This window comes from Cupressus sempervirens, chromosome 7 (genome assembly GCF_028749045.1).
Source record: "Cupressus sempervirens isolate cs-2001-9-10 chromosome 7, ASM2874904v1, whole genome shotgun sequence".
NCBI classification, from domain to species: Eukaryota; Viridiplantae; Streptophyta; class Pinopsida; order Cupressales; family Cupressaceae; genus Cupressus; species Cupressus sempervirens.
In genome coordinates this window covers 933,907,697-933,920,019 of record NC_143124.1, presented here as the reverse complement: position 1 = coordinate 933,920,019, position 12,323 = coordinate 933,907,697, and the positions used below count along the sequence as shown (strand labels likewise).

Below are 12,323 nucleotides of genomic sequence, written 5' to 3'. Positions count from 1 at the left end.
ATCGGATATTATGAGTCAAGAACATGATGGTAGGTTGTGTTGTGAGGTTTTCACACCATTGCCCCATTGCAAATGGGACGCCCTTTTTTTCCTTTAGCAGTAGGATGTTGTCTTAGGTGGTAGGTAACAATTTTTGAGTTCTAGGTCTGTTGGGAAATCAAGTCTATCTGGGATGTAAGCCAAAGTTGGGCTAAGTTAGTCAAGGAGATGGAGTCAAAACCTTTTGAAAATCCTTGTTCCAGCTTCAATTTGCTCTTAGGTAGTCAAGTAAGCTTATGGGAGGTTAGAATGTTGAAGGCATGTTGAATCCTAAAATTTGGCTAAGTCCGGAATTTTTTGAAAACTCTAAAAATTTTAAAATCCAAAAATCTAAAATATTCAACCTATGCTCCACGAAGTTTTCAGGATGAGGACATTTTAGGGGACAGGAATGTGTTTTCAGTACGGGTACGGGTCGAAGCCAAAATTTAGGGGATAGGACCTTAGGGGACAGCTATAAAATATACAGGATTTTTAAATTTATCTATATGGAGAATTAGACTTCTTTAAAGATGTATTTGATTTTTCAAATATGCATATCATAACATTGATAAACCATTCACCATAGAATACATGGAAATTGAAAACAATGAAAATTAAAATCAAAATGAGAATATGATATGATGATATATCCAAATATCGCATACAATTAGCAAAAATGCCCAAAGGCTCCAAGTATCAATGTATCATCATCATGCATGAAATCAAAATGACGATAAAAGTAAATACTAGAAGTGTAAATGAGATGTCCAACTCGATAATAATCAAAAGCAATAATGTATCTGAGTATCTGCAAAGCGGAAAGCCAAACATATGGCTGTCCTCTCCAAATCTAAATCTATATCTAGATCAAGATCAGCGCTAGTCTCTTCCTCTGAATCACTGCCAGGGGTAGGCAGAGGGTCCTCATCTAATGGAACACCAAGCAGCCTTGGAGGTGTGTTATCCTTACCAATCTGCAATGCATCCTCAAGACTAACATCCCAACGTAGTGCTGGAGTCTATCGATACGCAAGACTCTATCGCTCTTGTAGTCGCAATACATTGTGAACAGCCACAAGCTTCTCCAATTGTCTAGAGGTAAGGTTGTTCCTCTTGACCGATTGGATAAAACTATATGTAGATCAATTCCTCTCTGCAGTAGAGGAACTCGCAACCTGTGAGAGAAGATGGATGGTAAGGCCTTTCAGCTCAGGTGCGTCTCTACCATGCCATGTCCACCATCCAATCGGGTCCCTTTGAGCTAATGTAGCTCTATCAATCCTCACCTCTGGTTTACCAAATGTTTCACCACGAAGATTGGCAAATTCAAGCCATTGCCCTCGAATTTTTGCAACATCCTCTGCATTATACATTTTTTAAAGGGCCTTGAAGAAGCCCTCCTTCACCTATATTGAACAAACAAAAATTAAGAAGTTAAGAGTTTATAAACTTACAAATAAAATCAAAATTTTAAAAACGTATTATAAAATTACAAATCTTTAACATAAATTAAACTCACCTCCTCATCACTAGATGGAGGCACTCTCTCAGGCCTTGGTGCATACCATTTCGGATTGACTACATAGGCTGCCATATGAAGTGGGGTGTTCATAGTGTTCCACCTTTTCGTTACAATGGGCTTAAGATGCTCTTTATAGAACTCCAAAGTAGGTTCCTTTTCTTTAATAGCTTGCTTGATCTACCCAAGCATGCTATCAAAGGTCTCATAAATCTCTCCAAGGCTAGGAGAGTCGGTATCAGCATATCTAATGACCTGCACAATAGGGTCAATGAAAGAGCAAATGTATCTACAAATAAAAGAAAATTGCAAGTGAGAAACATCATATGTTAAAAAAATCAGCAAGTGCTTAAATCAGAAATGTTTTTATTAAATCAGCAATAACAATTATGATGTCAATTATTTAAGTTTCTTACCTCATTGTGGTTCACCAGTTCTCATCCAGGATTCTTTGTCTGACAAGTCTTCCATCTGTGGTGCTTGATTCATGCCATCTATTCCACTCTGCATTGACCACCATGGATTGTAAGGCCTCTTGGACCTCAAGCATCCTCTCCAACAAAATGAAGTAGCTAGCATATCGAGTCTCCACAGGCTTGAGAAATTCTTTTTTGGAAAATGTCCTAAATAATGCAACAGTTGTGTGATGATTGCAAATAAACATTTGCATGTCTCTAGCCTCAGACACCATAGTCTTTATCCAATCAATTTTCCCAAAGTCCTTCAAGGTGTTATTCAATGCATGTACGCAACATGGGGTCCAAAAAATGTGTCTGTAGATGCTCTCTACTATCAATCCAGCTGATTTACACACCCGAGCTGAATCAGTGACTACTTGCACGACATTTGAAGCCCCTACCTCTTCTAATCCTTTTTCTTTCCCGAACAATCAATGGCTGTAAGAAAATAGGCCCCTGCTGTAATAGTGACAATAAGATTGATGAGTGGTCGATGTTTGATATCGGTCCAACCATCCATGATGATAGAACATCCATCACTCATCCATGTTTCTCTCATATCCTCCATCAAAATGTTTACATTTGAGTACTCTTTGTCAAGGATAGTGGTGCATAATTTAGTCTCTCTAGGTGGTACAAATGAGGGACCAGCAGCATAAATATCTTTGCACATTTGTTTATAGAATGAGGAACAAGAAACATGATATGGTATGCCATGAGCAACAAGAAATCTGCCAATGGACTCTTCAGCTCTCTCTTTTGCTTGTATGTTAAATAAATCAGCCACATTGGTATCTCTCTTGGCCTTTCTCTTCTCTTTACTAGCAATGCTAGTGGGAGTGAGTGTGAGAGTGAATGAGGGTGTGGGTGTGCTACCTGTAGAGCTCCCGGATTTCAATAACTCCCCCTCCACATACAACCTATTGGCCTCAAGTTTTTCATCATCCTTAACTTTTTTGCAACCTTTCACCCCTTGCCCACCTATCCATAAAAGATGACAATACAATCTTGTGTAGCTCTCAAAATAATGCTTCTTACATATATGACACTCTCATTTCCTACTACCCCCCGAATTTCTCTTCTTATTGTTGTCTACTTTTGTGGCAAATTATAGGAGAGGTTTCTTAAGGTTGAATGGACCTTTGGCATTTTTTTTAGGGCTTTGGAAGGGCACTCAAATGGATTAGGCATTGCATCTTCCATAAGAACATCTATATTAGGCTCATTTGAAAAATCATCCAAAGCTGCCCTAGGTCTTTTTCTTGGTCTTTGTAAAATGTGACACTTGAGTTTCTTGCATGGCAACATCCATGTTGTCACTACTTCCCTCACTCTCACTGCTGCTCATGTTTTTGCCTTTGGATTATACAGTGTTTTATACTGCTGCAAGTTATTGAAAAAAAAAACATTTCAATGTTCTATTCAACATGCCCTCTCTTTGTCATTGGAAAAATTGAAAAATGACAACAAACAACAATAAAGTATGAATCGAGCAAAAAGAAAATAAAAAACATACCTGGAATGAAGTAGAAATGAAGGCAAAACCTCCTCTTGCACCTCCAAAACGTACCCCTCTTTTGTTGTTGTTGTTGTTTTCCTCTTCTTCTTACCAACTTGCAAACAACTCCAAATGAACAATGCTCTTTTAGTATTTACCTCTTGTTATTTGAAGCCACATTTAGGTTCTCTTATTTTAGAAAGCTCCAACCTCTATGTGGGGCCTAGGTGGAATTGAAAAAATAATTTAAAAAATAATTTTTTTTGGGCTTTTAACTTAGTCGTCACCGACTGGGAAAAGGGGACAATCGAGGGATGGGAATGGAGTCCCCGGTACGAGATTGCGTAACCCCGTTTCCTAGCAAAAAAATTGCGAGTTTCAGGGATGGTACCCTTTTCCCCAATTCGGGACGTCACAGGGGGCAACGGAAATAGGTATCCGCATCCCCGTTTCGTACCCAGTACGGGGACGAGCATAAAAGGGCTGGAAACGTGTCCCCGTGGGGCATAGTATTTAACTGATATGAGGCTAAAACCTATCTCAAACACCTTGACGATATTTATATAACTTAAAATATAAGATATTCTTAAAAATCCTCCCGCCCTTTGAATTAGAAAAATAACCAATTATGAAAAGTGTGTTGCAAGGAGAACCCAACAAATTCCACCTCATGTGGATGGCCTAGAAACATGAGTCATTCTTCTCTAAGATGCAAGGTGGTCAAACAAATGAGAAATTGAAACAATTGGGCAAGTCAAAAAAGGTGAAATGGATGATCGCAAAAAATAAGGTAACTTGAGGAAAATTCCTCTAAGGGTGGCGGCTTCCACCACCCAAAGAAGAATTTTTCCTCCCATAAGTATGATTTCCACCATTAAAGTTGGGCAACTCTGAACTATCCCAAAGTCTTGATTGAGAAAAAATTGCTAAGGGTAAGTTATAATCTTGGAGATTTGACAAGAAACAAAGTTTAAAGCCATAGAATAATCCTCAAGGAGTGGCGGATTTCGCCACCTTCTTAGGATTATTAATTCTCTACATAAGCAGATTTCCACCAGCTTGATTGAAGGTAATTTGGAGCAAGGTTGGAAGGGATGGCGAGGGGTGAATGCAATAGAGATAAAATCAGTACTCATTCCCCCTCAAAATTGCAAGTGATTAGACAAGTGGAGAGGATGTGGAAGAGCTTCAAAGAGATCAAAAGATGAAGTTTTAAGGTAAAATCCTCATGAGGGTCCACTTTTTGTACATCTAGTTAGGGTCAGCTCAATACAAGCTTGCATTGTAATGTGAAAGCAAAAGGAGAATAGAGGCGATTTGGTAAGGATGGAATGATTGAAATCACATGTATGAGGAAAATTTCTCCAAGGCTGGTAGATTCCACCATGCCTTGAGGAATATTCCTCTCTTGACCAAGATTTCCCCCTCCTATTTTATGTGAAGAAAATGCAAGGTCAAGTTGTTGGATTTGAAGGAAGCATAATGCGATAGCAATCTGATCTCAAGGATGAAGAAGTGAGCTTGAATTAGACTAAATTTGGGAGAAATAGAGATTGAGTAGCCATGAGTTATCAAAAATTCCTTGTAGCATTCTGATTTTCACCTCATGGTTGGAGTTTGAAATGTGATCGTTTTCTCCTAAATTGAGATATTTGAATGATTTGAAGTGATTGAGTAAGCCTAAGGGAGCCATATTTAAGGGCAGAAAATTAGCTTAGATGAGGAAAATTCCTCTAAGGGTGGTCGATTCCACCACCCAAAGAGCAGTCTCCTTTCCTCTCAAAGGTGTGTAGTCTCCACCTTCATTTGAAAAAGAGGTTGGCTTGAGCAAAAGGGTTGCTTGATTGAAGATAGTTTGGAGAGGATGTAAGACATTATCAAAGGTGGAGAGCTGAATTCAAAAAGAGCTGAAAATTACATTTCCAAAATTTTCACTCCCACTTATGATCTCCTCATATGAGATCAAAACATAAAGATTGATGACAACGAATTAAAGAATGATCAAATGAAGCAAGAGATTGAGTGATATAATGAAATTGGGGAAGAGAAAGTGTTTGAGGGAAATCAAGAATGAATGAGGAATTTTCCTCTAAGAGTGGCAGAGTCCTCCACCCTCAAAGGAGTATTAATTCCTCTAACATGTTAGAATTTTGCCTTTGTTATTGTAATGTCCCCTTTTTCTGAGACATTATAATTCTGTGTGGCCAGCTCACTTCACCTAGGTTTCGGGGGTGAAAAGGTTCTTTACGGGGTTCAATTCGAGATTTGGTCTAGACATTTCCAATTCCAAACCCATCAGAGCAGTTTTGGCAGGTTGTCCAGGTGCTTACTATTTTTAGTAAGTAATCAAAGCTTAGTATTTTCGGTACCTCAGTGTTGGGTTGAAAGCATCTCGTCGAGAGCTTTCCAACGAGCTATTGCACATGCTTATTAGAGTTCATTTGGTTAGTTATTTTAATGCCTGATGACTATATGGTTTATTAAGTGACTATTAAAGTTCATTTAACTTGTCACTTTATTTAAAAAGGTACTATGTTCACTTAAGCGACTAAAGGACAAAAAAAGGTGCTTTATCCCACATTGCTTGAACGAGCGTGCTTCACATTGGGAAAAGTAATAAAGGTACAACAATCTCCACATAAGAGGATATATGAAGAATATAACATTCAAAACAAATATTAATCTGGGAGCTAAAAACAGTTGCTGGTTATTTCTTCTAGGACACAAACCCCTAAAGAATCTTTGAAGGTTGGAAGCAAACCTAGCCTTCTTACAAGTTTATTTATATTTCCAATCTAACTGTTATTTCTGTGTATAAGATTGGATTACTTGGATTGTTGCACGTTATTGTATTGTTGTTGTATAATACAATAACATTACTTGGCAACTATTTGTGTTAATTCCTAATTTATGTACGTATTTCTGAAAATTGGAGGAAATAAACGAACTTTTCTGAGTTTTCTTGTATTCAAATCTGCTGGTTACAAATCGATTTAAGTTCTGAAATTTATATGGAATATTGGTTTTCCTTTCGGTTTTGAATTTGCAAATTCGTATCAAGGGTTTTTAGTATAATATCCAGAAGGGGATATTACAGTGGTATCAGAGCCAAGAATCTTGCCATCCTGTGGAAACACACGAGAAATTTATGAAATCAATGTCAACCGACTGGATGGTCCCGGCAGTGTTTCTGTAGCCAACGGAATGATTGTCGTCGGTGTTCGGCGGTGTTTCTGTAGCCGACAGGGTGATGTCCGGCAGTGTTTTTGTATTCTGTAGCCGATGTCGTCGGTAAATAGTTTGTAGCGGATAGAATATTTGTGGCCGACCAACTCCTTCAAGAAGGTTCGGCGGTAGTATTTATATCCCCTCTGGGATCATTGTAATGCATCTTGTGATATGATATGCTCTGTATGTAATGTCTGGCCTATGCGAATAATAATATAAGTTCAGCTGTTCGTGTTCCAGTTATCTATATTTATATCCCGTCTGGGATCATTGTAATGCATCTTGTGATACGATATGCTCTGTATGTAATGTCTGGCGTATGCGAATAATAATATAAGTTCTGCTGTTCGTGTTCCAGTTATCTGTATGCATTAATCTAGTTTACCCGGGTAAACTAGATTAATGCATACAGATAACTGGAACACGAACAGCAGAACTTATATTATTATTCGCATACGCCAGACATTACATACAGAGCATATCGTATCACAAGATGCATTACAATGATCCCAGACGGGATATAAATACTACCGCCGAACCTTCCCAAAGGAGTCCGTTGGCCACAAATATTCTATCCGCTACAAACTATTTACCGACGACGTCAGCTACAGAATACAGAAACACCGCCGGACATCACCCTGTCGGCTACAGAAACATCGACGACAATCATTTTGTCAGCTACAGAAACACCGCCGGGACCATCCAGTCGGCTGACACCATCCCCCCCAAAAAGAAAAGTCGTCTTTAGACGACAATTACAAAATATCTGAAACAAATTAACAAACAAAATACATTAACAGTGACTACAACAAAAAATCTGCTTCTGTCACATCACTTCCACATTCATCCCGTTACATCTGTAGCCTCTGCTAACACAATACTATCTCCTCAAGCTGACCTTGATAGCCACCCATGCTACTTTCTCTGTTTTCAATTCCTCGGTACCCTGAGCCAAGTGTCGCTGCACTACCTCCAACTGGAGGAGCTCTCCCGCTGCTGTGCCTCTTTCCTATCCTGCCGGTTCCTGCCAAGAGAATGATATTAATTCCTCCGAGTTGAATTTGTCCTTCAAGCTGAACTCAACCACCTCCGCGAGAGAACTAAGAAAAACCTGCATAAAACCATCCACAAGACAAGAAAACTCCGAAGAAGACAAGCATCCGCTGCGAACAGAAAAATCCTTACGGTAACGATTCGTATGCCGCCTCTGCATAGATCCACTCCCAACAGCCCGATACTCGAGCATTGATGCCAACACCCACAACCCTGCCCCCGACCTCGTCTATGGATTTGCGGAACTATCTGCACCAACAATATCAACCACTATGGAATCGCAGAGTACTACGGCGGAGAGAAATATTGCCCGAGTTCGCAGTAAGAACAAACACCGAAAAGAAATCTGGGGAGAAGGTCGCACGGCCGCGGGAATCAGAATAAAACAATCCGCAGGTAGCCAAAAATAAATTTAAAAAAAAAAAGCCTTCTGCAAGAACATTAAAAAAAACTCCGCGAAAAGGTTCCGCGGGAGGTCCGAACAGCTGCCCGCGGGACACAGTTCACGGACAAGCTGCCCGCAGGACGTGTCAGCGGGACACTGTCCGCGGACAGCTATCTGCGAGCAGACAGTCCGCGGGACCCTGTCCGCGGCAATTTTTTTTTTTTAATTTTTTTTTTTTTCAATTTTTTTTTTTTTTTTTTTAAATTTATTTATTTATTTATTTTTTCTCAAAAAAATACAAAGCACCTCAAATTTGCCTCTGACCGTCGCCATTCAACAATGATGAGGGAGTCCCCTTCTGCGACAACGACAAAGTCTTCCTGGCACCATATATTTCGAATTTGGATCCGTTGACTGCCGGAGGTACCTTCTGCCCGTCCAAAGTTGACAATTTGATCGCTCCATTGTCATCGACCTTCCGAATCTGGTATGGTCCAACCCATCTGGCCTTAGACTTTTCCACTTTGATTTCATTCCGACCGTCGTACGCCTTACGTCTGTTCTGTGCCACCTCCATCGCCCACTGTCCCTGCGGTCATCGCGCAACTGGATTATTTCCTTGCTATCAGTGCCCTTCCACTAATTTTATGTTGCGGTGTAACCTTTTCCTTCCGCGCGGTCCATTCACCATGTACCGGATAGTGGGATCTTTTGTTTTTCTGTGTTAAGACTGTATGTTCTTCCCCTCAGCTTCAGCCATGGCAGCTTTTCCTTCTTCCGCTTCCCTGCATTCCTCTAGACATTCATTTTCCTGTGTTTTGTCATGTTCGTCGACCGTTAACATATTGCAACTTGGAAACAGTTCGTAGTCTTCTATCTGCCAGTGGAATAGGCCATTCACCGAGTCCAGGTCATCGTCATTCGATCCTCCGTCAAGTCTCAATACTCCTTCGTCTGGTTCCATTCTCCTCTTTCCTTCGTCGTCACTTTCGCCATCACTTTCTGAATCTGACGATGTTGCCTCCTCACCGACCATTTGTGTATGCAGGTCAATTGTGAATCTTTTGCCTCCGCACTCCATTGATAGGGTATTTCGTTTCCAATCATGTTTTACTTTTGCTTGCACCAACCAATCCCGTCCTAGAATAGCATCATATCCTTTTCTTTTTAATGGAATGACCACGAAGTCCAATAAAAATGGTTGCGTTCCAATAGTTACCGATTGCGCCTTCAAGATTCCTAATGTTTTGATTCCGTGTTGGTCTGCCGTGAGCAACTGGAATGCAAGGGCCACAATGTCGGCTTTTCCAACTTCTTCCAAGTATCCTCCGGTAACACATTCATGCCGGATCCTCCGTCAACAATTGTGTCTGCCAGAACCTTTCCCAAAATCCCCATCTCGACGACCGCCGGATGCCTTCCCGTTGTGAGTGCCAGAAGCATTGGGTCGATTGTTGTCGTCGGACTACTGTCCCTTCCTATGTCCTCTGTTGCTTGCTGAAATGGTGTATGATTCAGAATGGCCGTCCGTAATTGGGGCATTGTGAGGAGGTAACTTATTTTGACCGATATCTCCGTTTGTAAGATCTGTCGTACAATTTTTTGTTCGGCGAAGTTCCTTGCCAAGGTGTCGGTGATGTCCTTCAACCGAGATGTCTCCACCGACGATGCCTTTGCAATTTCTGCCTGCGCTTCCTCCACTTTTCTCTTTTCCTCCGCTTGCCTCCGTGTAATTGCCAGAACCTCCTCTACATCCATGCCGACAGTGATCAAGTTTACTCCAGACTTTGGACACTTGGAATCTTCGTGATTGCCGGGTCCACACCATCTGCATAATAATTTCAGTGTGTTTGTCGCTGTACAATCCCGCGCAAAATGACCCCACAAATTACATGCTCGGCATTAAACGATCGGCCGTCCATTTGCATCATACTGAGTTCGACTTCGGCTCCCATTATTATTGTTATTATTTGTATTGTTGTTATTTTGCCCTCTACTATTATTCCTGTATCCTCCAAATGTAGCATCGGCGATATTCGTGTTTGCACTACTACCCGACGGAGAAGCCTCCTGTGTGAGAAACACCTGCGAAGATCCTCTTGTCTTCATGTTAAAGGGGTACTCCTTTGTCGAATGGCCCATGATCTGACAAATGTCACAAAATTGGTTCTTTGGACACGATCCTTTAGTATGACCGTCGGTCTTACATTCCGTGCACCACAGTTCACTGCCTTTTGGCTCCTTTTGCATGTTTTTAAACTCCATCATGCGAATCATATCCTTCTGTAGGGCACGAACCTTCTTGCTGCTGCCTTCATCGTCGTTGCTATCATCTCTGATAGGCTCGTCATCATCAAAATCAGAGGAGCGAGTTTTCTTCTTTGTCTTCTGTTCACTTTCAAGGTCCAGTGCTCTGTTATACGCATCCACATATGATGACAGTGAGACAATTTTCATTTTCCTCCGCAATTTCGATCGTAGGCCATCCACGAACCATCTTTTCTGCAATCCGTCCGCCGGCTTGCTTTCCATTTTGTTTATTAAGTTTTTTAATCTCCTAGCGTAGACGCAGACAGTTTCGTGCTTCCCCTGTTTGGTATTGAAAATCTCCGCTACGATTTCATTATCATCCCGCAAGAGTTTAAATTCCGCCAGGAACTCCTTTTTAATGTTATTCGAGCAATTTAGCTTTTGTGGATCCGTATCCGAAAACCAATCAATCGCCACACCCCGTAGGGTTGGCGAAAATTGCCTGACCCATTCATTGCCATCTGTGATTCCATTTGCCCACCAGATCGTCTCACATGTCTTACAATGTCAGATGGGGTCGGCTATACCATCGCCTTCAAATTTCGGCAACTTTTCTTTGGGTCCCACCATCGCAACACTGGAGGTCTGCACTCCCACACCGGAGGTTTGCACTCCCACACCGGCGGTTTGCACTCCCGCCGACAAACTCCTTCGGGAAGGTTCGGCAGTAGTATTTATATCCCGTCTGGGATCATTGTAATGCATCTTGTGATATGATATGCTCTGTATGTAATGTCTGGCGTATGCAAATAATAATATAAGTTCTGTTGTTCGTGTTCCAGTTGTCTGTATGCATTAATCTAGTTTACCCGTATGGTAAACAATCAAATATTCCTAGTTCTGGTTGCTTAAATGTGACTGGTTAAATCTTGAGGACGAAAACCCTCAAGTCTAAAGTCTCTAAGGAAGGTTGGACGTCACCCCAAACTTCCTTCTAATCTACATTATACAGGTTGGGCAGAATCGACAAGCAGTTAAGGTGCAGTGAAAACAAAAGGGAAGGTAAGGAATTCCGATGCTAGTTGGTTTCATCATATTCTGAATGTTCATGAATTGAGTTTCAGTATTTTACTGTGGGGAAGAGAATCCGTGCAAGAGAAAACATTGACTGAACTAAACCTTGTGACGTTTGCCTTGCTCAGCATTAGTGGGGAATTGCCACGAAATTTATTTAACCCGCATTGGTGATTCTGAAGCTTGGTCACTTTTTTTTTAAGCATCTCCTGTACTGAGACGGACACGCTAGTTATATAGATTAAGACCACGTTAAACTTGAGGCCGGTTAGAAGTCACGTTCATGTCTGTGGGAGCTGCAATTGTATCAAGGAATTGTGTGAGCAGCATTTACATTGCAAACTGTCGCAAGTAACAGGCATTTCACATAGGAGGTCATCAGCATGGAAGAACATTCTTTCCAAGTGCCGCTATTTCTGTGAGACGTGAGTAAAACGCAATCCATTCTAGTCTTAGCTCAGCGACCATTGACAGTGTATGAAAGGAGGTGGTAACCGCTCGGGTAGAGGTTATTGTCCATCGTGAACTACAAGGGTCTTTCATACGTGCTCAGGCGTGGTAGAATCCAAGGTTGGTTGCGGTCAAACGCGGGTGCCAAATTATTTCATGGTGGTTTGAACTACACTCCACTCGGCAACAATATAAACTCGAGTAGTCGAGCAGTACATGACAGTAGGGAAATTGCTTTTGAGTCTAGGAAAGCGGCAGTTAGACAATCCCTTGCTATGAATCCTTCATAAACGTTTTTCTTGCTCCCACGTTTTTGAAGCAATCCGACTGGAGTTAACTGGATAAACTAGGCGTCATTTAACAAGGATAGCTCTAGCGCAAAGGGCA

General features: G+C 41.2%; 1 long non-coding RNA gene across 1 annotated transcript; it reads right to left on the bottom strand.

Annotated features, from left to right (window-relative positions):
* Positions 1–635: 635 nt before the first annotated feature.
* Positions 636–6,700, bottom strand: LOC149550642 (uncharacterized). The gene is made up of 2 exons (XR_016354223.1): positions 1,541–6,700; positions 636–1,427 (listed from the first exon to the last, which is right to left on the bottom strand). It is a non-coding gene; the product is annotated as an uncharacterized LOC149550642 (long non-coding RNA).
* Between the last annotated feature and the right edge of the window lie 5,623 nt (positions 6,701–12,323).